The sequence below is a fragment of the Lissotriton vulgaris genome, chromosome 3_1 (assembly GCF_964263255.1).
Source record: "Lissotriton vulgaris chromosome 3_1, aLisVul1.2, whole genome shotgun sequence".
Classification (NCBI taxonomy): domain Eukaryota; kingdom Metazoa; phylum Chordata; class Amphibia; order Caudata; family Salamandridae; genus Lissotriton; species Lissotriton vulgaris.
Window position 1 is genome coordinate 348,057,008 of NC_141689.1, and position 25,163 is coordinate 348,082,170.

Consider the following 25,163-nt stretch of genomic DNA (forward strand, 5'->3'; position numbering starts at 1 on the left):
TAGTAGTAGCGTGACCAACACATTTCAGATTACCCAACATGAACAACTACTAAACTTAACAGGTTTACTAACCATAGTAAACCTTCCACAGGCAATAGTTGGAAATCCAATAACTGGATAAAGGGGTGCCCAGTTGATGAAAAATATAAAAAAAAAAGCTCTAACGCTATAATAATTGCAAAAAGCAGTATTGGAATGCTGAACATCTAATTCTAAAGCAAATACAATTAGTTTCAGGTATTACAAACACAATCTCACTATGTTATGTTAACCACATCGCTGCGGCGGCTATTCCGCCGCAGCGCTAAGTGGGCGGGGCGGCCGCTCGGCGGCCGCATGCTGATGCCGGAACCGCTCCGTCATCAGCCGCGGTTGGGCTGTGCTCATGACGGAGCGGTTCCGTCATGGCCCCGCCCGCTCAATAGAACGCGCCGCGCAGGCGCAAACGGAACTGCTCCGTCATCAGCACAGCGCCACCGCAGCTGATGACGGAGCGGTTCCGTCATCAGCATAGAAAGGGTTAATGGAATTGTAGAGTGCAGTTTATCACTTGTGAGGGTACCCAGGCGCTAGACAGGTGAAGACTGAGTCTAGCACTGGTCAATGGAGGGCTTAGAGTGGCAGTCGAAGAGCGAGATCTTTAGCTTCTTTTGTAATTCCAGCCTCAACATGGAGGGCCTGGTGTGGAGAATGGAGATCCTTCTAGGACTTGCAGCAAGGTGGGAGAAGGATTGGCCTTCGGTTCTGCTCCTGCGTATGCGGGGTAGAGATGAGGGCTGGGGGGGGGGGGGGAGGGGGAGTGAGAAGCAGAGCAAAGGTGTCTGGTGGGTCGATGGGAGTGGAGGTGGGTGTTGAGATATGAGAATCTGGAGTTGTGCAGATCCTTGATTGCGCTTGTGAGGAGATTGGACTGGCCTTGTTTCTGGACCAGGACCCAGTACAGCCGCCTTAGGTGGGGAGTGATTATTTTATAAGTCTAGCAGTAGAGTTTTGGATGGTCTGCAGTTCCTGGAGGACGTGGGCTGGTATTCCAGTAAAGCTGCTGTAGTCCAGTCTGCTTGTGACGAGGGCCTGTGTGATGGTGCACCTTGTGTCCTGGAGGAGTCGCTTGAAGATTTGCACAGCATGGGCAGGATGAAGAAGCATCGACTTATGAGGCCATTGTAAGCTTGCTACTGAGGGTGATTCCAGGTTTCTGGTGAGCTCAGTCAGGGTCGATGTTGGACCGAGCTCTGAGGATTACCAGGAGGAGTTCCAAGGGGAATTCTTGTTTCTGAAGATTAGCAGGAAGGCATCTACCTCTGCTGCGTGTTTCCAATTTTCTGTTAAAGTGGTAGTTACTATAGAGGCATTGATGATGGTCGTGAGTTGGAGGTTGATTTTGGGCTCCCCTAGGTTGAAGATGTGGTGGGGCATGGTCCATGGGAGCCCTGAGTGTACTGCCTCCATGATGGAGGTGGTCTCCTGGTAGGAGAGATGGCTCCAGTTGGCTAGCTGGGTGACTGTCATGCTGGTGGTGGTGGGGTGTTATTGTTGAAGAAGTCAGCTAGGCTGTCGCAGAGTTCTTGTGAAGGGGTGATGTTGTTTGCTGCACCTGGGGGGGGGGGGAAAGGGGGGGGGATATCGAAGAATTCCTTGGCATTTCCCGTCGTGGTTGGGGCTGGCTTCAATTCTTTTCTGTGAGGGCTCTTTTCCTTGTTTCCCACAGTTAGTAGTGGTAATGGTTGAGTGCAGTTGTGTGGAGTTTTTTCTGGTTCTCTAGCTCATTTCTGGCTATTTGCAGTGACATTTGGAGTCCCTGAGGTCTTCAGTATACCAGTGGGCTTGCAATTTGGTTCTTCTGTGTCTGGTGTGTTTGACCGATGTATAGGTGTTCACTCAGTTCGTGATCTAAGTTTTGAAGTTTTTGACGCTGAGGTCCAGGCTACTCGTGGGTTCCAGCTGGTTGGATGAGAGTGCATTGACTCAGACTTTTCCTGTGACTTTGCTCAAGTTACAGACTGGTTCGCTGGGCATTCCTGGGTGGGGGTCCTGTGAGGTTGTGATTCTGAAGAGTACAGCAAAGTGGCGTCCAGGTGAGCTGAGTGGTGTGGCTGTATGCGAGTCTGTTGCTGGAGGTGAGGACGGGTCGAACGTGTGACCTTTGGCGTGTGTTGGGTACTGGATGAGTTGGGCATGTCTGAAGTTCTCAAGACAGTCGATGAAGTCAATGGAGTTGAGGTCTATGAGGTTGTATAGGTGTAAATTGTGGTTGTTGAGGAGCATGTACCCTTTGGAGTCGATGACGAAGGGGGCGATGAATTCTGCGATGAGTTTTGTGATAATGGTTCATAGTGTCAGTTGGAGGGTAGGTACACAAGGGTTCCTTTGATGATTGTTCTTTCGTCAGTCTGGACTTTGAAGTTCATGTGTTCCATGGACAGGGTGGTGTCAACCGTGACAGTAGTGTATTGAATTTAGTCTTTGTGGATGAATGAATAAACGAAACAGCACTTCTAAAGCGCGTAGCTACCCGGAGGCATCCCAGCGCTGAAGCAGATCACTGAGGCAGAAGAGAACGCTTAGGGAAAAAGCCACATCTTTAACTGTTTAGGGAAGGCCAGATGGTTATGTTCCTTCCGCAAGTACAGAGGGAGGGCGTTCCATAATTTAGGAGCATTATAAGAAAAGAGCCAGCCACCACTTTTGGCTCTCTTGATCCTGGGGACAGCAGCCAGGTGGAGCGCGTCTGAGTGCAGTTGCCTGTTCGCCCGATAGGGATGAACCAGGGAATGATTAATTGGTGGACAGTTTCCTCCCAGCGACTTGTGAGTAATGCACAAAGCCTAGAAGTAGACTCTCTCCTGAATAGGAAGCCAGTGGAAAGACTTCAGGACGGGCCTTGCCGAGTGCGGATTCGGGATCCCCATAAGCATCCTTGCTGGGCAGCACTGCACTATCTGGAGCTTTGTGATGATGGCGAGACATCCTCCTGGTTTGCTGATGTGGGTCGCTGTGGGTGATCTCGTATCCCTCCAGTACGGCCGTTGCAATGTTGGGCCTAATGATAGCTTGAGCCTGGTCTCCATGAGAAAAAAAATGTCCGGTGCAAGTGAGTTGAGGTCCCAGACCTCGGTGGAGTGTTTGCCAAGAGAGGACTTTTTAAGGAGGGAGTACATGATCCGATGTTGTGTTGCAGGTGTGGTGCAAGGAGTGGTCTGAAGGGGATTTGGGGGTATAGGAGTGGCATTGGAGCAGCAGATGAAATGGCAGGTGCTGCAGGTGAAATGTCCTACCGTGGTAAGTGGGGCAGCACAGCAGCAATGTTCGCTGCAATCAACTGGTCTTGAACTGTGACCGAGGTGTAGCTCTGAGGAGGGTGGGGGGTTCGGAGGGGGGGTGTCAAGGGACAAGGGATAGTGGTCCTGGGCGTGTTCAGATGCAGACGGACTTGCCGTTTGGCGCTCATATGGCACGGTTGCTGTGCGGGCACCATTAAGTATGTCCTGGGAGGTGTGTGGTGGTCAAGGGCTTGTGAAGGTGGGAAGACACGCAGGAGAACAGATAATGACCGGTGGGAGGGAGGAGTGGGTGAAGGCTGCTGGTCGCAGCAGAAGGGGTGAAGGAAGGGGTACAGAAAAGATTGCAAAAGGTGGCAAAGCAGAGGGGAGAAAAGAGGCATGACTGAAGGCAAAAAGATGCAAAGCCTGGGAAAGAGCAATGAAGCAAAGAGGCGCAAGTGAAAGGCAAACAAGGGCAACAAAATTATAAAGAGTGATGAAGCATGAGTGAGGGGGGGAGAGCACAGAGAGAGAGTGAGGAGGTCAGCAGTAGTAGATTGGAACTCGGCCAGAAAGGGAATTGACTGGTCGGAGGACCAATCCAGGTAAGTGGGTAGCTCGGCCTGGGCACTTGATACCAAGAAGGTACTAAATGCAAGTGCCTCTATGAAATTTGACTAAGACACAATATTCAGTATGTATTTCTTCATTTTCTGGTTCATCAGTACATCACAGTCAGTTTCCTTTAAGAATAGCAACATTTGATGACTTACCAATTCGAAAGTATGTACTTGCTTACTTAAGTAAAATAAACAGGAAAAGACATACTCTAATAAGCAGCTCCATAAAAAGCACGAGTGGCTGTATACATGCCACAAGCGTACCAATAATGCAGGCAAATAACGTTAATGTTGTGAAGAGTAAAACATCCTAATGGGAAATACATTCATTTTAGTCCACAGTAGGGGCACCAGACTTCTACTAACCAGAGGGACTAGAATTATGCGTAAATGAAAAACCAAATGAGTGCAAGATGACTGAATAATAACATAAAGACATTTTTTTTTAAACAATAGTATATTATAAAAGGCAAAGTTCTGTGGCATTATTATTTAAATATCTTAGCACACATCGACACAAAAAGGGATCTACAGAAAATTATTATTAACATTGTTGTCTTGTTCTTTATTCTGTGAATACTAGCACTGCGTTAGCACCTGTCTTCTGGAGCTCTCTTTTAGGTTTATTCTGTGTTCCTACCATAGGCACTTGAAAGCACGTCTTTCAATAGCTAAAGATGATACATTATATGAAGCATAAACTCTGTGGCGAAAGAATAGATGATTCTAGTACAAAATGTGCCTCAGGTCCTTTTCCATGATCGTGCTTTTTCTTCAGGTGCAGACCTGGTTTGCTAAACCAGCAGCACCGTGCATGCTAGGATCTTTCATCACAAGGAAAAGTTTGGACTCCACAGGTCATAGTTTTTTTTAAATACCTGCACTTGTGCAATGCCATGGAGCAACAGCACGGTTCCTTAGGGAGTGTTCCTGACTGCAGCACACTGGAGTCGCAGATCCTTATGGGACCCACTAAGGAGAAGGGGATTTTAAGGACTTCGAAACCCTCATAGTTCATTTCCCAGACGTATTTACGCCCCTCAAGGCCAGATGGAGCAGTGGGTGGGGCCCCTGGATTACTTGGATTGGAGGGATGCTCGTATGGCACCTAGGGTGCAAGTTGTCTCTTCGCCGCTCATCCTGCTCACCGACCTACGCATGACTTATAAGACGCAAAAATGGCTTTGGCACGCCAGCATACTGGATTTGCCGGCATGCTAGCTCTGTGCGGCGACACCTATACCAATAAACCCTATGATAAGGGAATATCCAGCGATTGCGAAATACTGGGGTAGGATACTTGACGTCCTGTCCAGGGTGCTTGACAGACCTATTGACAACTCCCAGGTGGCCGTTCTATTGAGGGTACTTGAGAGGGTGTGCTACCATTGGGGATTGGACTTTGGTGAGGACTGGGGTGACATTGGCAAAGAACGATATCCCCAAATGGTGGAGGTTGGCCTCTCCTCCTCCGATAGCTCCGTGAAAGCAGGCGGTGGATTGGTGTGCAAGCAAGAGAAGGCTGTTTATATGGCATGGGGATGCGCTACTAAACATGCCATGGGGGAGTGGATGTGGATGGAGTATCGTGGACTCTTCTCATGTATATGCTCTTATGGGGGGGGGTGCTAGTGTAAAATCAGTGGAGTCATTCTGTATTTGGGTCTGCTGAAAGGTTTGTGGATTGTTGACTGATTTAATAAACAATCAAATTCAGTTTATTAAAAAAAAAGAAAAAGTACTGCAGGACAAAAATCTTTAGACCTGATGAAACAAGTGTCATCTTACTGAAGATTATTAGCACCTTCAAGGCTCTTGAAGGGAACCTCCACCTCAGCTGAAACAGTGACGTGGCTGTCGTTATCTGCACTCCTTTTATTCTCCCTTCAGTAAAGTTATCACTTCTTGTTTCTATTTATCGTGCTCAGTATATAGACCATTTATGGAGGAAATGATATGAATAGGGCAACAAGATTTAATACAAAACAGCCTTAAAAAACGGTCACTAGTTATGTAGAGCAACATGCGGAGTATTATATGGATCAAATCCCGGCAGCTTATAACTGTGCAAAAACTCTGTTTAGAGTGGTGAAAGAATCGTAACAGAATACTATAAGGGCCAGTATTGCTGCAACCGCAGTGCGAGGAATTGGCAAGGTTCTTCACTGAAAAAGGTGAATAACTGGCGCTAATCGCAGGAGGGAAGGAGAGCCCTCCTTTAAACATTATAGCAGGGAAGCCAGTTGTAAAGGACCTAATGGGTCTAGGTCCTACAGGAGGCGGTAACAAATTAAGAGCATGGGACACAATGGACCTGGAAGGGGTTTTGTTATTACTGACGTCAATTAGATTTGGCTCATGTAGAGATCCAATTTCATCAACTGAGATGAGTATACTAGACCTCTGGTGAATCTCCTCAATCTATCCCTAGTTTAAGGGCAGATTCCTCAGGCATAGAAACATGGCATAGTCCGATAACTCCTGAAGAAACCTAAGCTAGATCCCAATAACTGGGCCAATTATAGACCATTTTCTTTGCTTCCCACCATGGCTAAGATAATGGGGAAACATGTAAAATGACAACACTCCAGTTTTATGGAATGTCAAGTGTGTCTGCATTTCTCTCAATCAGGGTTTAGGAAGGGACACAGTACAGAGTCCGCCCTGCTAGGAGGCACAGAACATCTCCGACGACTCCTGGATGGGGCAAGACGGCTGCACTAAATCTACTTGATTTCAGTGCCGCTTTCAATACTGTGTCACGTGAGACCCTTCTAGAGCGGATGAGCGAGCTGGGTCTTCAGGATACGGCCCTTCCCTGGATGACATCTTTTCTAGGGGACCGATCTTTGCAGGTTTTTTCAGCAATGGTCTCATCCGAGCAGCACGCCATGACATCAGGAGTTCCTCAAGGATTGTCCCCAAGTCCGGAGGAATCTGTGTGCGCCCTTGGCGGACTTCATGGAAAGCTGTGGGCTTCCTTTACTTTCATACATGGATGACACACAAAGCATCTTTTCACTGTCATCGGTGCAGAGGCACGACTCAGAGATCTTGAACTCCTGTTTGGGCGCAGTGGAAGCGTGGATGAGTATTCATTCTCCCAAGCTAAAATGAGATAAAACCGAGGTACTGGTTTTGGGGAAGAATCCATCCCTTTAGAGTCCCTAGCACTGGCCGGAAAGCTTGGGCCCTGCATCCATCGCCAGTGCCCCAGGAGAAGATCCAGGGATTTGTACTGTATTATAAGCGGTATATGAAACCCCAGGCAACGAAAGTGGCAGCTACATGCTTCCCCAGCCTGAAATGGCTGCGAAAAATCATGTGGCAGCTCCTATTTTCAGTGCAAAGGACCGTAGTACAGGCATTAATATTGAGACTGGACTAAAGCAATGTGCTTTATCTAGGCGCACATAGAACAGCTATCAGACGGTTGTAGGAAGTCTAGAATGCAGCAGCAAGGTTGTTGCATAGACTCCCGAAAAATTCCTCAGCGTCTATACTCTTACAAGAACTCTACTGGCTTGAGATGGAGAAAAGAATCGAATTTAAAACTTTGTGCTAGGTGCAAAAGGCTAGAGCAGGGGAAGGACCACAATACCTGCAAAAAATAGTTAAAGGCTACCAACCTTCCCGGAAGCTCCGTTCGGACAAACTCTCTGTGTGCAGTTCCTTTAGTCAAACGTGCATTGATGGGGGGGCTGGTCATTTGCCTTCTGGACGCTAAGCTGTGAAACTCTCTCCCAGAATCGTTGATAAAATGTCCTTCATGGACAGTCTTCTGAAGACAACTGAAGACATAGCAGTTCTGAAGGAACAGTGGATACAGACCTACCGGATGTATTAGCGTGGGGAAACCTCATTCTGGTAGTGGTGCGCTTTATAAAATAACCAATGAATACAATCATGCATTAAAGAAATCAACAAGGCATAGGAACCCGGGCCAGCCACAACTTTCCATCTTTAGAATCGTTGATAGGACCCTAAAGTGAAAGGAAGTTATATTGACACGGACAATAGGAGTCCCGTATTCAGATCCATATTTTGCCCTCTTGATCCCCAAATCAGTTCAGCCCATTTCAAATACATTATTATCATGCCTTGTTAAGGTTCTGAGATTCCAGTAAACTCTGGTTTCATTTCAAAATAATGTCCCAGTGTTGGAGAATCTACTGAACAGCTTTAGAGCACGGACTTCAGCGGTGTTAAGAAGATTACAGTCTGCTTTCAGATTGGATTACCAGTAGGTTTTTCCGCTCAGATAGCCTTGTAATTTCTTTAGGGTGGATTATATTCGTCTTGAGTAGTCCAGCAGTTCGGGCTGCAATGCTCCTATTGGCACATGATCAACACTTATTTGCACATGGATAATTTTGGTCGTAGGGGGTGAAAATGATGGATTGAATATGGCCCAAGCAATCACCAGGGGCTGAGATGAATGCAACCATTGTTCCCATCACCTTGTTGTTTGTTTCAGTGCATGCCCTAAGTACAAAATGTATGCCCAGACGTGGGCCCCATGCCCACTGTGCCACAGGACTCAAGTTATACTTCACTGATGAGAACAAATTAGGTCGGACCAGGCCTGGAAATTCTGCACAGACTGTTCCTATTGGAGCAGGACCAAGATTAATTAGCATATGGCTGGTTTCGGCCTAGAGCAGCAAAGTGGTCAAAAAACAATGGACTTGGTGCCACCTGAACGACTGTCAGTGGCTAAGATTATTACAATCATTCCTCCCATTACTATGTTATTTGTTGCAGACGTTTAAGCACATGGAAATTACTGTAAAGAATTATAAATCGTTGTATAAAAAAAACAGCTCTTCAACACTTAAAAATTGAAAAGAGAATATTGCTGCTTATTCTAAAAACGAAAAAATATTTTAATTAAACTCTGGATATAGGCTCCAGTACCTTGAACCCCATTCCTGTGTTGAAGTCCAGATACAGACCACGAACCATGGCACCTTCATAAAGCAGCATGAGCTTCTGCTCAGACAAACTCCTAAGTCCTCTCAACGTTCATTTCCAGGGGAATTCACTCATCCAGTACGGGGAATGTCACACATTGACTGGAAACCCGCCGCCACCAGTACCTACCCCAATCAACTTTAAATTGGGAAATAGTGGGAGTCTATCTTTTGTCCATAGCCTTGCACCACTCAGACGATTCTAAAGACCACTACACCTGGCACACAGCACCTCACACTCACCAGGCCTGAAGGCAGCGCACCTTCCATACTTCGGGTTCCAGCAACTAGAAGTGCTTCCGCTACGCACATCGGGTGCACTACCATACTTAAACAAAGCGTATTTACAAAGCCTCCCAAGGATGTCCCATACCCATTAATTTCGCACAATTGCAAACATAAAAAATGGGATAACAATTACTATTGAGATATTATCCTTTAGTTTGGGAGCAGGGCGATGTGGTGCATAGTCTGCTGACATAAGGGCTGCGAATCATCAACCCCTTTGGGGAAATATCAAGAATTTACAAATACATTTTACAAGACAAATTTGTGGTACAGCAATATAATATATTTAATTGCAATCCAGCTCATTGTGAGGACGAACAGCATCTGCACATCCCTTCAAGACTGCAGGGAGAGAGGAGCCTGGGTCTTCCCTATACCCTGAATTAGGGTACACAGAAGATGTGCTATAAAGCACCCTATTTCATGACTGCTATCAAAATCATCAGAAGGTAAATGTGCTCTGTGAGTATGACCCTTTGGTTTATTTCCTTCTGCTCGGCTATTAGTAGGGATTGGAAGATCGTCAAGGATGCCTCGGGTGTTTCGCAATGAAAGTTAAGAAATGTGTTCTATTGTTCACAAGAAATAAGACACAGGGGGTTAGAAAAGCAAGGTAAGAGACAACAAATAATTCACTCATGAGCATCAAGAAGAAGGGGTATTAAAGGAATGAAGCTTGCACACAGCTGTTGAATCTGGCTGCTGGGGTACAACATGTGTCTGAAAAACACTGCAACTCTTGTGCCGAGAAACCTTTTGACTGGGAGTTCAGTTAAATAAAGTGCAGCGCTAGGCTGGAGTCAGTTTACAATATATATATGAGCATGCAAATCTATGCAGCTGCACAAGTGGTCAAATATCTGTGTGCAAAGAGCTCACCCTACTAAGCGCATGAGACATGCGCCTACTCTCCAACATGCACACTGGGTAAAATAGGCCTGGAATATCAGTGTGGCACACCCTAATAGCAGCACACAACTTGTGAAAGAGGAGATGTATTATCTTTGCACTGGTGAAAGTGCATAGTATAGAAAGTTGGACGTGGTGTCTTGTGTGCTGTTCAAAGTGTCCTCCAATACGTTACAGGTACGGCTACTTAACTTCTGAAGACATGGACCTAAAGTAATATCTCAACGCGGTGCAGAAAATGTTGAGAACTGTGCTGTATTCACTGTCATACGGGCAGGCCCATCTCAATTCTTGTGTTTAACCAGATACAAGTTCCGGTACAATCTTCAGTAAGTTCTATGAGCCCCACCAGATGTTTTAATACGGGCCAATCCTCCTACTAGTCATCCCTCCAACAGTCTCCTGGTGAGATACTCTGGACTCTGGAAGCACACATTTACCTCCTCGTGAGGCCACTCTGGCATGCTCCACTCACACAGCAGACACTCCCCCCTGGATACCACTGACTGCCAACTCACATCCCACCATCAGTTCAGCTGTTGCATCTGCTAAGGTTCTGGACGGTACCCAGGAAATACTCCTAGTCTATTAGTCAGTCCGGCTTCCGAATACTCATGAGGATGAAGACACGGTGGCGGAAAGGGCTGAGCACCAGCCTCCTCGCAGATCCAGCCAACGCCAGCACCTGCACAGATGCTTCAAATTTGAAAGTGCAGGGCTGGCTGGATCCCCAACCAACTCAGCCCTTGGAAATGTTCAGCATGTGTGTGTTGCAAAACTGCAGACTGAAGAACACAGCTGCTATGGACTCGGGTCCAACATTACCTGGCCCTGCATGAGCAGGCCTATGTCCAAAACCAAGACCGTCTGAGCACAGAAAAAAATATGAAGTTTAAAAATGTTTAAAGAATTTATAGTGATGTCTAGAAAATCACACCATAACTAATGCTAAGCCCATGCCGTTGTGGGCTGTTGCAGAGAAGATGCAATATTATAACAGAAGCAGCTCAAACGCTGTGCTACTGAGAGCAGTGTGTGTGGGGGGTCCTGATGAGACATAATTAGAGTAGCCACACCTTGACACAGGTGAACGACGCACGCGGTGGTCGCTGTTTACACACTTCGAGTTATTAAGAATAACTAATCATTAGGCTTTACATTCTACACTATAGAAATGCGAAAAATCCACAAGAGGGGCAGGGTTCCTGCAGTCTTCATTTTAAGGTCGGGTGGGAAAAGCTGCTGCCCACGGAAGGGCAGAGGAGAGGCTTCTGGGGCTGGGACGACCATTTGCAACACGGGAGGTGTTCACAGGCCTTCCCCGCGGCCTTTTCAACCTTGTTTGCTCACTGACATTCGCTCCTAAAATGGGTTGGATAAATTGGTGGGGGCTTTCTCGTACACCCCCATGATTACTGGGGATGAACGGAAAGGATACCTCCGACTGGAAGGAATAATATCTTACATACAGAGAAAACAAAATGAAAAAGTTTATTTATGCAACACTTACCCTGGGGACTGCCCGCACACGAGTAGAGAGAGAAGGGGGGGGGGATACATGTAGGAGGATATGGAGGGCTGTTCTTCGTGACAAACACACGCGGACACAGAGCACACTGCGTGCTTGCTGGTGGAAGACAACAGCTGTATCACGACATCCTGAGGACATGGGTCGTAAATGATTAAGACTACCAGGCCCTCGGCTGGCTGAGGTGCACGCTGCGAGCGAGGCAGGGCTGGTACCAGTCCAACAGGATGTGAACAAACGTGGCTCACACAAACAACGCGTCCTCTGTGGGCGCCATGTTAGTTTCCCGCTGCTCGAGGGTGGGTGCCGCGTGCCAGATTGGACGTCTCTAGTAAAGTGACACCGGGCTAAGTGCATCCGTGTGCCGAGGCTTCGCTGCTGCAGCCCGCCCGTCCCCTCTTAATGCATTATCCTTCCAAGAAAGCGGGTTTGGGCTCAGTTTATTTTCTTGTGAAATGTGAATACTTTCCACATAGCTGTAAATGCGTGCGAGTTCGCCGAATGAGGTGCAAATGTGTTCTTTGTACCTAATGTGATCAGAGGGACTTCTTGGCGCAGGACACTTATATGTCTTCGAAGCTCTAACTGGAAAACTTATCAAATATCAGTAACATTCAGCTACTACATGTAATTATCATTACAGTAAACACGCGTTCCTGCCAAGTTAGTAATCCTCCGAATGGATCACCTGCAATTCGACAAGGCATCCATTCGCAGACATCCTCTTTATTTACTACTTTAGAAACTCAATTTAATGTTGTATTAGTGCCCCGTAATTTATACTGTTACTACATTCTTACGGTATGTTTTATAGTTACAAAAATCATTTTAAAGAACTGTTAGTTCTTTAAATTGATTTTGGTAACTATAAAACATACCGTAAGAATGTACTGTTAGTTATTTTGCTTGGCAACTATAATACATACCAAACCGTTAGTTTGCACATTTACAAGCATCAGGTAAATGCCCATTAATAGATGTAACTTTTTCTTCTTGTGTCAGCTGCCTCTTGGACTAATGAATCTACTCAGGAATCTGTGCTGACCCGATAGGCACAGCTTCGAATCCCAAAGGCTCCGCCTAGCCTTTCATCCTTCCTAAGTCGATAAAATGCGTGTCCTTTAACCGAGCAACAAACATTTGATATTCAGTTCATAAACGCACCAATGAGCAAAAGCGTGCTTCCAAATACAAGCCAAGCTAATAGTTCTAAATTAATTTCATGTGCAGAAGGTCTTTGTGAAATGCCTGCCATGAAATATTAAGAAGCAGAGCTAACCACATAAGCGAGCCATAGATCCCACATTTCACTGATGCGCCACCAGCGCATGCCTAACAAGATGATGGGACATTGATGCCGTGCGCACCGATGGTACGTGGCGCGGCACTGGCATCACAGACACACTGGGACATACCGATGTGACCAGCCCTGTTTCATGTTGAAGAGTTAATGGTTGAATTATAGAAAAATGTAAAATGAGACGTCAATTATAGTAATGATCGTGTGCGAAATGCGAAGAGTATACATAATCCACCAGTGACAAGGCACGCCAGACAACGAACAAGACGATGCATAATGCCTTCCCCTGTAACCCTATGTCCCTACAATACACAGACTTCTCGCAGCCGGCCCGCAGGGTTGTAGGCTTGCTATATGTACTGCACTTTTTTTTTCACAATAATAAACGTCTTCAAAAAAAAAAAAAAAAAAATGAAATATTAAGAAGCAGAGATAACAAAAATAATACCTGCCAATGTTCCTCTTGAGAAGTGACAAATGTGGCATTCACAGCCCTCGCGCAGTCAAATCTCAGGCAAAGAGCTGCTTTTAGTCCGACTGACAGCAAACACCCCTTTCTCGTGAAACGGTATGCGCCTCGAGGTTTTACCGTAGTGTCCTCCTCACTGCTTCCGAACGGCTATTGCACACAACACGGTGATCCATCACCACCAATTAACACGGCCTTCAAGTTCAACTAACAATAGCGGGGCTTTTTAGCATCAGCCTTACTTCCTTTTCCATCACTTAAGGGAGATGCATTCCAGGAAAGGAAACCGGGACAGGAAAAAAGCAAACTTGCTTGGCCGTGAACGCCTTTCCTCTCGGCTGTGATTAGGTTAACACTGTTCCCTCTAACAGGTTTCTAAAAAGTTGTTTTGTATGAGTCCGTGCTATCTCGTTGGTAGTCTCTTTGCCATTCAGTTGCTCTGACGCTATCGCTATGTGCGTGCGTTTTCTCTCTTACAATCTGAAAGAAAATACAAAGTGAAAATTAAAGCTACTCTGTATATTTATATCTCACCTACTAGACAACATTGTCTGGCGGATCGCCACCGCCCGACCGACATCTTTCCCCGCCCGCACTCCATTTACCCCCGGTGGGGGGGGGGGGGGGGGTACAGCGGCTTTACCGCAGGCAGGCAATCGTTATGATTTCCTGCCGTGCGCCTAGGCCATAATATGGTGGCTGTGCCTAGCAGACAGCTCCCGCCCTAGCCCTATTATGATATGTGCTGACTTTGCCCTTTCTATGGAGGTGATACTGCCATGGAAAGGCATGCAGCCTTTGGCTGCACGGGGCCCATTACGGGCACCCGCGGTGTGTGGGTGGGGGGTGCACTTGGGGGGTACCTATGGCACCCCCTACATTGGCATACACAAGGCGGCAGGCACCGCGCGGTGCCTGTCACTTGCATCTTTTGCATTGCGGCGGGTGCTGCTTACAGCACCGCCCGCTGCAATGTAAAATATGGGGGATGCGACCACCAGGGTGGAGGTCGCATCCCAAAGGGTATAGCGGGACCGCCGCACCTCTAGGGGTTGGACCTGGTGGGCAGACTTTGTTCGCCAGCCATTGTAATGGGGCCTTAAGTGTATAAGTGCGAAAGTGCTTTTGTGGGTTTACCAAAATCGTGCAGTCTGCTTACGGTCTGCATTGATTTCCGTTGGATGGCTCGAGTGTCACTATCAAAACCGAAAGATTAAAAGACTCCCCTTGGAGAATCTGTATCACACACCCAGTGATGTTCAATCAATCACAACACTCAACCAAGGTCTTCCCGTGTTCACTATAAACCTTTTTCCTCACAATAAGTACCATAAAAGTGATAAGTTACACAAAGCTTTAATCTCGTGTATACACCCCCTCATTTATGACATGTCAACATGGAGCATGTAACAAATTTCATACATTGCTGCAATTCAGAATACATCCCATGAACATAAAAAGCAATACGCCTCTACCACCCTGCCACAATACCAAACAAATTAAAACCGACAATTATTCACAATTATTTAAAAACAAGTGGGCGCACTCCACACAACAGTACTGATGCATCTGTTATAAATCTGTTACATCTATCAAACACAAGTCCTGATGAAGTAAGTATTCTTCATCTACGGTCCTCGCAGTACACAGATTCTGCACAAGAATGCGTCGAAAGAAGCCCATCAATTTTCAGGACATGGCTTCCACGTCCCTGGCACTACCTCAAGTACCTTATCAAAATCCCAAAATGCCAGCACACAATCTGTTGAAGAAGAAAAAACATCTTGCTGGGCACCAGGTTCTGGGATTCTCTCCAACACCTTTTGAGAGCAGAGGCAAAGCAGCTGCCTTCCAGAAGAGACTTGTTAAGCAAGTATCCAAGAAAGGATTCCAACTCAGATTCTAGGGTTCACCTTGAATCCTGATCACACTAATAAACCTCCCATCGTGCCTTGCAATTTACTTTTACTATTATTTATGTGGCCAGACCGGGATTGGCGTGATACTTCTCAGGTGGCAGTGTTGTCCTAATTTTAGACCAGACCTCTTTCCCCATTCAGGTGACCTCCCCCAATATGCACCAATATGTGTTGGCACACAAAAGTGGGTTATGTGGTTTGACCAACTACGCAGATACTAGAACAGTCCGTCATCTTCGCCCACTGTCTTCTAACACTGTCAAAAGTATGGTTGTTTGGCAAAGGGGGTCAGAAGCCCACCATTCCCAATCCCAAATCTCTTGTAGCAGAGAATAACTGAACGGTGACCCTCGTATCATACCTCTCTGGTTGTTGACAGTGAGTGGAATTAGTCGGTCTATGATATTACCTTTGTTTTGAAGACAATGACTGTAAAACCTCTATACACCATAGAAGGAATATGTATGGTTTACAGTGGCATTTAATATGCACAACTTTTGCCTCTCTAGTCTGTCTGTCGCCTACACTTCCAAATACGATCACAGCATCAGGACACTCTCAAAGGCATACTTCTGCTGTACACCAAGAGAATATTGTTGTAGATAAATTCCATTTACCGCCCTCGCAGTTACACTACTCTAAGGAAAGAAGGGCAGATCAAAGGTCATGGACTAGAACTCAAAGCAATCATGTTTGACACAGGAACCCCTGCACAATTGCAGCTTCACAGGAAATATGGATCTGCACTTGCGGGAAGTAAGCCGCTTAATTCCCAAACTCCCTGGGCTTCTAGACACGCCAATTACATTCCTGTAAATCTTTTCTCGTCCAGGTTAAAAAAAAAAAACTTTGCATGAGGGTCTTGACAGCCATGGGTAATTGGATTGTCAGTATTTAAACCTAGTTCCATTTCATTCCTTTCAATAGGGTTCAATCACCTAAAGTGCAATAGAGAAACCATTAACAGCTGTGATCCAGGTTTGCAGCCAATACCACTAATCTAAATTTGTTATTTTATATGGCACTGAATCATAATCTGCACTCCATGCTAAATGATGAATGTGAAATATTTAATTAAAAAGGATGTCCCACATTAGAATTCACTCATGTTTATGCTCCCTTTCGCATGCTTTTCTTCTAGTTATTTAGCAATTGTTCAGAACACAGGCAGGTGTTTTCAGACTCTTCCATCGCAGACCAGAGTCTGGTTTGGTTTTGTAGGGGTGCGAGGTCAGTTTAAATACGTTGTTGATTTTTTGGTGGGTCAAATTGCTTATGCAGTTCTTTATTTGATATTGTTCCCAATGCCCAGCAAAGGTACCTCTGTGATGAGTACCTCACAGTATTAAAAGCCTAAACAGTTCCTTACATATTTGGCCTATACTGAGTAAATGTTCAGAGTTCTGTGTTAAGGTTTGCTGTTGTAAGCTGGAGTGCACTATACCTTGGTAGGTTTTGCAGTTGTGAGCACATTGACAACCAATTGCATTGCATGCACATGCCGTGTTTGTACATTGTTCTGTTTTGTGTTATTACTGAAAAGCACACATACAGCCATTTAGCACATAACTGAGCTGCGCCCTTCTGCTCTGTTCTTTTTTAAGTGCACACCGTTAAAGTAAACTACAGAGCACCTACACATATCAATTCACCCAGGAGGCGTGCAGCTCTCCAGTGTTTTGTCAGATCAATGGGTAAAGTCTTAGATTTCCTATAATACCCGACAAGCATTGCCATTGCGAACCTGCTCTCAGAAGTAGGTGCTACAACACACACATTATAATTGGTGACTGGTAGATTTTAGATACAATTCACCAGTCGCCATTTAACTTTCCGGCATGTTTAATAAAATAACAATCAGGGTACTAGGTTTTATGGGTCTACGTCACAGTACCTCTCCATATGAACAGATGGAAGGCTCGATGGGATCATGAGCTATTCTTCTGGAGCCGGGTGTTGCAGGCTGTTCGGATAGCATTGAAAGGAACAGGTGGCTTGGATCAATTATTCATTCTTTAGGAGCTCTCTCATTCATTAGTTTTATTTTGGGATTTTTTTTTGCATATTGTGGAAATATGGGATTAGAGGGTATCAGAACAAAGACATCCCTGTAACCAAGTGTCACATACCACTGAACAGTCTCAGTTAACAAGCATTTGCAATGCAGTCGGTGTCGCATTTGTGAAATTTGGATCTCTTGGCATTGAAAATGACCATGTTTTTTACTTTTGTTTTTTTGTATGCAGTATTGCATATTTGCATAACCCTATTGCCATTCATATGACCTTGTGGCGCTGGCAAACCAAAAAAAGGGAAATAGGTTATAAGGGAGAGGAGGCAAGAGTAATATGCTGGCTGAAAAAGAAAATGTATGCATAAAATCATTCCAATTTCTTGTAGGAAGCGGTGACATGACTCCGAGGGCGGCCTTAGGCGTGTGCAAGCTGTACACCAGGGCCTCCAAACCCCAGGGGCCACCACGCCAATATGTATCCTTAATATAATATTCCTCTGAGGATGGATACATATTTGCGTGGCAGCCCCTGGCAGGGATTTGGCGGCCTCCTGCTCTGTTCCACCTTCCTGAGCTCTGGGGGGCTCCGCCCCACCCGGACCCCCTCTTCCGGGGCCCCTACCTACGCTCCCTGCCCAGGGCCACCATGAGCCTAGAGCCGCCCCTAATGACTCGTGACTTGCAAATTCATAAATACTCTATAGAAAGTTTACAAATATAACTCTTGAACCGTGATTAAAACAGAAACAAAGCAGAGTAAAAAGCTATACAAAAATTGCTACAAAAAATAACTTTGATTAATACAGTTGGAATTTTAAACAGCACTATGTTTAGCAACACCTGAAATAAGTGAGCTGTTGTGTGATATAACGGTGCACATATCTGAAGATAAATAAATACATAACAGCTCTTCTGCCTTGAGTATCATGTCATGAGTTTCATACACGGACTAGGAATATTTTGTGGTGAAAAATACACTTTAACCATAAATCCACAAGATGTCGGATAGCAGAACCGTGACATACATCTGTTGGATGCAAGATTTAGATTCTTTCCTAAAGGAAAATAAGAACTGCATCAACAATGTTCTTTTCACGAATAGATACGAGCCCTAAGGGAAATCACCCTCCTAGCTGAAAAGCAAAAGTTCCAGCCATGGAAGAATTTAAATGCCTAAAAAAGAGCTGGGGAGGTGATGATTTCGGGGTCCCTCACCTCCCCCCCCCCCCCCCCCCCCCCCCCACCATCTGAAAAGCAAGAGCATTGTGTGCTGAACAGTTTGGTGATGGATCGATCATCCTAGGACCACCAGAGGCGAAGATATGGGCAACATGATTTTTTAAATAAAAGGCCCTGCAAAGCATTATGGGGTAAGTATTTGTGGTGCAGTGAATTTACCTAGTTTACTATGGCTTCACACCTCGGTTTCATTTTTCTTTGGGGTATTTCAACAAAAAGAAAGCAAAAACGGATTGCAGATTAAGTGATTTGCCCAGAATCACAGGATGTTGAGCCAGCGCCGCAACTCAAAACTAGTCCCTGTGCTCCAAGATCGAGAACGCAGGCCATTACGCCACATCCTTTCCCCGATAAAACGTATAAAACACACATCTTGGGAAATGTAACGAAAAGACCAAAAGCAAATTAAGAGCCCACCAAGACGAACAAGCAGTGTTGTGAACGTGCAGTATGCAGTACCATATGCTGTCACTAGGTGTCCCTTAGGATCTCTTTGGCCACATATGGTACTGCACCGTGCAACATGGCTCGGGAAAGGATATGGTTCAGCAGGGAGAGCTTCTGATTGGGAAGCTGAGGATCCGTGTTCGGTCTGCTGTCTACTCAACGTTCAGCAGCATAGATAGGTGCACTATATAAATAAAAGCGACTAATTTAAAATAACATAGGAATTCAAAGCAGCGATCCCGGGGGTGGGCAAGCAGTGTTGTGTCATGCAAGGGGGTGGGGGTAGACTGCATAAATTAACTTAGAGGACAAAACAGTAGTGGCCTCATTAGGGGGGGTTGGGGGTGTGAGGGAAGTGTTGTGGGAGGGGTGAGGTGAGGCACACGGCAAGCAAATGAAATCACAGAAGTTTCATTGCACAAGTAAAGAGAACAGTTAACGAGCAAAGACGCAGGCCAACAAAAAAAAAGTTCTCTCTAAGTGTAAATAACCTGAACAGTAAAAACACATGTAAGAGGCCAGTCCTCATGGGAGGATACAATATATCAAAAGGAAGAACTACTAAGTGCATTCACCATTGAAAAGCCAGCATTTCTAAAGGACAGCAACAGCAAACAATGAAAAAGATTGGTGTTATTTCAAGCCCATATCCTAGATACAGCATGTCTCGTAGAGACAGAGCGTGCGCTGCCTAGGTGAGACCTATAAATTAAAATTAGGGCCAAGGGTGTAAACCTAGAAGGATCAATTCATTTAGGACAGAAATGAGAATGGAGTAAATATCCAAGGTTGCAGACACTAAAATTACATGAATAATAAATAGAACACATTGACTTTTTCTTATTATGAGTTTTGTAAGAAGTAATGTAAATATAGGTATATTTTTCTAAACGTTGCTATAAGTTCCTTATTTCCACTCGAACATATTTTGAAAGAGTAAACATAACAGTGTTTTGGTTATTTCACACACAGCAGCAAGTTTATATCCAAAATCTATTTTCCTTCAACTGTGTTCAACTGAATGATCACATGCCTGGGTGCTGCATATGCCAGCAACGAAGTGATATGCCAGCATGAAAAGGGGCTGACAGGGGTAGCTAAGAGACAGGATTATGCCATCTTACACTGGAAAAACTCTAAATCTCAATTGAGGAGAGGAGTTGGCCCAGTGGCTAGGGTGGTCGACCTCGGATCTGGGGAACCGGGTTAGCGTCTCGGCAATGACGCTGAACATCCTGTGATTCTGGGCAATTCACTTAATCTCCCTGTGCCTAACAAAAATGAATGTGCCCTCATGTATGCAACTGGTGCTATGTAAAGCGCTCTGATACTAGAATTCGGGTCAAGTTCGCACTTTAGAAAACTCTGTAAAAAAATATGGTTATTTTCTACTGAATGGGCTTGAGCCCAGAATAAATGCCCATCTGCACAGATATAACATGCACATAATTCACTGCACATCTGGCAGCGGTTGGGCATCCTGGACCAATGGGTGGGGATGGAATCTTGCCTGGCAGAAATGTAAAGCTTTCTGCAATTTGAGCCATCTCTTGTAAACACCATATTTCAAAATGTCATCATGAAAGAACCTAGGGAGTAAAAGTAACAGCGCTGCTACGAATCTATATTTTCCTTCCTTTTAATGTAAGATCAACATTACACAACAGAACCATGAGGGTTAGGGTAGAAAAACATGCCCCCCCACCCCCCAAGTTTTATTTACCACAACGTGTGACCTCCATTGCAGGTAATGCCAGCGTTTAAGACCAGTTCTAGGAGGTTTTACGTATTAGATCTCTACAGTATTGTACCATTGCCCTCTCATGATATCTGACGCTTCAAGTGCAGTGTACATCAATAGGATCAAAGAGGCGGCTCAGGAGATCCATCCTGGGAGTCGGAAAAGTTCAATAAGAGCCGGTGCTGTGTCCACTGGTAGACTGGAGCTGCTGCTCCATCGAGAACACTGCCCCCGCTACGTTCTAAAGCTATTGACTCTTTATTGGTTTTACCAATTATTTTACAGTTGCTTCTCAACTGAGCCATGACTCGAGTAAATTCACCAGCTTGCCGTTGGGCCTTAAGATTGCCATTCACAAAAGTATTCCCTAATTCTTCATTTACCAACAACGTCATCCTAACACCTGGCGTTCTAACTCTCCGATTCAAGAAGTGAAATGGTGATTCTGCTATTGGGAAAAAAACCCAGCCTGATGCCGCCGACGAGTCCATCTAAAAAATGCCGTCCCTGGCCTGGTCGCTGTTGGAAGTATGTAATTATAAAGAATCATAATAGGGCCTTACACCCTTTTGTGACTTCAATTCTTCAACAATCTCCATTCCGTACAATCTATGCATGGCGGTGGAAGCCATAGGTGTCATTTCTCTAATCTTTAGAACTTCTTCCATTCACTACATAGGATAATCTTTTCTCATGTACAATTCCATCTCATATCCTCCAGCTCAAAACCTGAGCCCTTTGACTTGGAATGTTCGTGTGCCCACATTTTCTAAACAATTGGCAGCCAAACCTCCTCAAACCAATCTGCAAGGGTCAGGCTACCAGCTATTCTGAAGGCCAACAAGGGCCATCTGACCCTCACTGTTCATCATCTGCTTGATTTGGCATTAAGAAGTGTCAGTGTCATATGCTGCACTCCATAAAAAGTGGTAGCAACTTTTTGTGTTTCCAATACTTGGACAGATTCCCGGGAGGCCACACAGTGTTGTGTTTTTGTACACGTTGTGGTAGGAACACTACACACGTTGTGGTAGGAACACTGCTTTTTAGAGTCACTGAAATATCTTTACATTTCTCTCACAATGTATTAGAAAGGGGCAAGCACATTTTATAAAGTTTGTTTAAACAGCACATCTTGGGGGTTAGAAGTGTGCCCTGCATAAGTCTGTACAAGAATGTCAAGCTATGCAGGGTTATGATAGCATGCAAGGACAGTTACATAGATCAAAGGGAATACATACCGTCTAGGCCAGATGCCTTTGAGCAGAAGGGTACTGAGTACATACATTCTAGGCCACATACCTTTGAGCAGAAGGGTACTGAATACATACATTCCAAGTCAGATACCTTTGAGCAGAAGGGTACTGAATACAAACATTCCACGTCCGATACCTTTGAGCAGAAGGGTACTGAATACATACATTGTAAGTGAGATACCTTTGAGCTGAAGGGTACTGAATACATACATTCTAAGTGAGATACCTTTGAGCAGAAGGGTACTGAATACAAACATTCTACGTTCGATTCCTTTCAGCAGAAGGGTACTGAATACATATATTCCAGGGCAGATACTTTTAAGCAAAAGGGTACTGAATACATACATTTTTAAAAGAAAAATGTATTTCCTACAGAGAGGAAACATACACAAGTCCAAGGTACAATTGTGGATAATTATTTGTAAATTCGAATTGGGAGTCACAGAACGACTAGTTGCCAAGTGACTCCGCCTTTTGTAAACAGTCTCATGTTATTTATACATTCTTGATTACATAAGTTAATACTTATGACACTGGTTGCAAGGTTCAAACTTATTGGCACAAACATGCTCAGCCGGGAATGTCAGTTAAAACGTCTGCCTGAAAGTACGCATAAGTCGCACAAAGATAACAGAAGAACAAGAGAAAGCTTTTGGAGAAAGTAGAGGACAAAGCTAAGGTGTAAGTTAGCAAGCCACAATTTTGGACAGCTCATAAGATGCACGTCTTTAGAGAAAACGAATCACAATGTATATATATTCCATTGTACGAATTTGTGAATGCAGTACTCTCTCACATTCTAGGTCAGTTCCCTTTGAGCAGAAGGGTATCGACTACATACAATCTAGGTCAGATGCCTTTGAGCGGAAGGGTAATTGTAGGAAAGTAGGATCAGCTTCTTATGGTTACCCCAACTTTTTTCTTGATTTGATGCTGTTTTGGACTAGTCTGACTGGGATCCTGCTAATCAGGACCCCAGTCCATCTGCTTTTTCCATAAATGGTTGTGTTCAGTACTTGGGTACATCCCACATTGGATACTGGGGTACCATTATCAGTCCCTAGTATATGGTACTAAGGTACCTAGGGCATAGGTACCCCAGAGGTCCCCCATGGGCTGAAACATGTATCATGCACCCATGAGAGACCATTAAAATGGAACTACATGCCTGCCATTGCAGCCTGCGTGCGTTGGTGCTTACACCTCTTACTAAAGACATAGGTTTACTATATCCTGGGTCACTGTACTTAAAACCTATAAGTCACCCCTATAGCAGGTCTTTGCAATACTGAAGGCAGGGTGCTTGGTTGTAACTGAGAGGGTGCCCCTGCATGAGCAGGACACCCCTGCAGGCTACCGAGTCCATTCTACCAGGTTGTCAGTGAAGCCGCCATATACTATATAGAAGGGCATCGCATAATTACGAGATGACCATCTCGAAAACGGCTCCCAAGAATCCCATCATGTTTGGTATCAAACATGTTGGAATCATACCCCCACTCTGTAAACAGTCTAGGAGGTATGATTCCAAGCACTGAAAGAGCCCTCCGGTAGGCTCTTAGTGTTCCCGGTGCCAACCTTCCAGCCCCGGACAGCACAAAATGGTTGCTGACGACCAGAGTCACATTTCTATCCTCCTGCTGCTGAGCCAAGCTTGAGCAGAGGAAGGTCAAACACTAGGCATCCTATCAAGGGGATGTGTGACCACCTCCCAGACAGGATTTAGTGTATTGGGACTGGGTGGGTGGGTGCGCTTGCCAGTGCCAGAAAGTCTGCATGAGGGGCACATTTTGTGTCCCTGTGCATAGGCCAGTTCAAACCAGCCCTGGGAGCCATTGGCTCCCGCTCTGGTACGAAACTGGACAAAGGACGTGGGAGTAACCTTACCCCCTGTCCAGACCCTCTCCTGGGAGGGTCCCCTGAATCGTCCCAACCCTTTCCCTAGGGTACTTAAAGGCTTACCTGGGTGTAGGTCCCTAGATTTGTCGTGGGAAAAGATTTGATTCCAATACCACTTCAACATCACCCGTCTGGACACTCTGGACTTCGCAAGAGCCCGACTTAGTTTCCCTGCTTGCCTGCTGCATCGTCTGTGTCGTGCTTTATACAGAAACCCTTCAAGGCCTGTGGAGCATCAAAGACACTTGAAGGAATCTCCCTTGAAGTGAAGGAGTCACTTCTCAGCATTTGCATGCAACTCAACACTGCTGGCCAGTCTGCTAATACCGAGCTCCTGCGGTCTCTGAAGGGTTCAACAACACAGGTGGTAGTTTTCTTCGTCCCTCAAGGCCTGAGCTGTCCTTTCACAGAGTTTAAGGCCAGTATCCCTCGTGGGGGCTGCAATAACCGAAACCCTGTGCACAGTGTTCTTTTGCAAGTGCAAAGGCTTGTTGGCAACTTTGCAACAAGTGCATTGGGCTACAAGTAGCCCTAACTACCGGCAACTTTTTCCACCAATATCTTTAGCCACACCGCCTCGTGGGCACAGTGGCCTGCTCCTTTGGTGAGCTGCTCGAGGTCCTCTCGCGACTCCAGTGCCTCTGAACTATGGGTCCATTTGAGGGTCACCTTTGTTTCCCTTGGGCTCTCCTGATTGCTTGGGACCTGTGTTGAGTCCCCTGAATCTTTGCTGGTCCCAACTTTGCACCTTCTTGACTTCCTGCGTGCGCTGCATTTGCCAAGGCTTCCCGCTGGACACCGACCCCCTCAGCACTCGACATCCTTTGTGGGACAGCTCATATCTGGGTCCTGGTCTTCCTCAGCGTTGCCTGGTACTCACAGCTACAGAGTCATGGTCATCGCCATGAAGCACCCGACATCGGAGGGTATTCGTCTTCCAAGTCTCCTGGTCACTCCAGAGTGACATAGAATCTGTTCCCTCTGCTTTCAAGTGCTCCTCTTCAAGAATCCACGTTTGGATTCCCACAAACACTTTATCCTCTTCCAGCAGTGCCACTTTCCTGAAGTTCTCCATTGGGTTCGAAAGCTGTTTCTGACACAATTTCACCCCTATGCACCCGGCGTCCCTGGTGTAGGCAACATGGGTACTAGGGTATCCATGGGTGGGGTGGCTCTCCAACCTTATGTATTCCAAGGGGTTTCCTCAGGGTCCACTGGGAAGGGTTATTAATCTTTAAAAATCCAACTGCGACTTGCACACAGACTTGTACGGAGCACGCAGTCATGTTCCCACACTGCAC

The 25,163-nt window shown here is 45.6% G+C and overlaps 1 protein-coding gene across 2 annotated transcripts in view; it reads right to left on the reverse strand.

Annotated features, from left to right (window-relative positions):
• The window catches only part of LIFR (LIF receptor subunit alpha), a 611,573-nt gene that overhangs the window by 480,850 nt on the left and 105,560 nt on the right, over positions 1-25,163 (reverse strand). Inside the window, exon 1 of one of the 2 annotated variants that reach the window (XM_086960554.1) lies at positions 13,327-13,520. The exons of the other annotated variant lie outside the window; for it this stretch is intronic. The gene's annotated coding sequence lies outside the window, so the exon portion shown is untranslated. Of the gene's footprint in view, positions 1-13,326; positions 13,521-25,163 lie in introns of those variants that run through there. 2 annotated transcript variants of the gene reach the window in all.